The sequence below is a fragment of the Castor canadensis genome, chromosome 15 (assembly GCF_047511655.1).
Source record: "Castor canadensis chromosome 15, mCasCan1.hap1v2, whole genome shotgun sequence".
Lineage (NCBI taxonomy): Eukaryota > Metazoa > Chordata > Mammalia > Rodentia > Castoridae > Castor > Castor canadensis.
The window spans coordinates 33,764,615-33,766,394 of NC_133400.1; the positions used below are offsets into that span (position 1 = coordinate 33,764,615).

A 1,780-nucleotide genomic window follows, 5' to 3' on the forward strand; every position below is an offset into this window, starting at 1 on the left:
TCCGAGGTGAATCAGTGTGCAGACTGATCAGCAATGTCTGCGAAGGCAACCAATATGACTGTTCACTTAAGGGCATCAAGTTTTACATTGTAGTAGACAATCTGTATACCAGTCAAGAGCTGCTTGGTAGGAGGACATTTTTGGAACACAGTTACCAGAGGTAAATCCAATGCCAATTAAATGAAAAGAATGACATTTCCCAGAAACAAGCTGGCTCTTCCCAGGATGCAATATTCAATTCAGTAACAGAGCCCAGTCTCAGTAGAAACCAAGTCCATCCCAAGGCCGGCTGGCAATTTTGTCAAATCAGATCTCCTCCTGGAGTGCTAATTGTATCTAAATTCACCCTGGAGAACTTGCAGAAAAATAGGAAATGGGAGGGGAAGCTTGTCTGAATTCAATGTCAGTAAAAGAAATTCAGGCAGACGAATTGCACCATTCACCAGTGACACAACAATGACGTTTGGACATCACTTGGTGAAGGATGGTGTAGGACACTGATCATGTTATTCTACAAGCTTGGATGTCTTCAGGTTAGGTGACTCCAGGAAAGGTAAGAATGATGATGTGGCAGTTGGGCAAGGCAAACAGGTTGGCCTGCCATGCTCTCTTTGGAGCTCCAGTTCTGGGTGACCAGTGGGGAAGACATATAAGGAACTTGCACAAGTCAACTGCGCAAGATGGTGCTGGAGAAGACTTATCTGTGAGATATTCCTGAGAATAACCCAGACACCCACTTGATTTCACACCAGAAAACTATAAGAGGATAGACGCAATTGTAAAGAATAAATAAATAAATAAAATAAAACTACCCGAAGAGCAGAAAGCAGCAGCTGTGTTCCAGCTCCAGATTTAGCACAAAGGCAGAATGGGTGGTTGGCCATTCTGCTATGAACAAGGTGGCAGAAGTTTTGCAAGTACCTCCAATGAGAGTATATGAAGTAGAGACTTTTTCTACAATGTATCATTGAAAGCCAGTTGGGAAGCATTACATTCAGGTCTGCACTGCTACTCCTTGCATGCCTCAAAACTCTGACAGCATACTGGAGGCCTTTCAGAAAAAAGTTGGAGTAAAGGTCAGGGAGACTATGCCTGACAAGCTTTTCACTCTTACAGAAATGGAACATTTAGAGATCTGTGTAAACGCACCAATGACAACTACTATGAGGCTCTGACACCTAAGTCTATTGAAGAAATTATTGACACACTCAAAGCTGGCCAAATTCCAAGACCTGGGCCAAGGAGTACATGTTTCCATTGTGAGCCAGCTGGAGATCTTTCTTCTTTGAACCACCCAAAGGACCTGGCTTTGGGGTACAAGCTGGCCTTTCATTTATATTCAACTATAAATACGTCACTAGAGAAATAAAATATGAATCTTCCATTTACATAAAAAGAAGAATAATGATATGTAGGAAAAAGGATATTGAACTTGGCATACCAAAGAGTTAGGTTCCAGGGTCAGATCTAGCACTTCCTTCAGTGAAACTTAAGCATTAGTTAAGTCTCGCCTTCTTCATTTGCAAAACAGAGCTAGGATTTTTGGCGTCTATAGAGAGAATATGCTCTTTAAGCAGCCATCCATTGATTGTCCCTCGTCCTTTCTTTTCTTTCCTTTTTCCTTCTCTTTTCTTTTTCTTTCCTTTTTTTGTGAGAAAGCTATACTAGGTAGCTGTGTTGGTCACTCTTTGTCACTATAACAAAACACCTGAGCAAATCAACTTAAAGGAGGAAATATTAATGTCGGTTCATGGACTCCCAGGTTTCAGTCCGTGCATGG

At 41.7% G+C, this 1,780-nt stretch overlaps 1 pseudogene; it reads left to right on the forward strand.

Moving 5' to 3' along the window:
• The first annotated feature begins 890 nt into the window (after positions 1-890).
• Positions 891-1,452, forward strand: LOC109701708 (NADH dehydrogenase [ubiquinone] flavoprotein 2, mitochondrial pseudogene; annotated as a pseudogene).
• Positions 1,453-1,780: the final 328 nt, after the last annotated feature.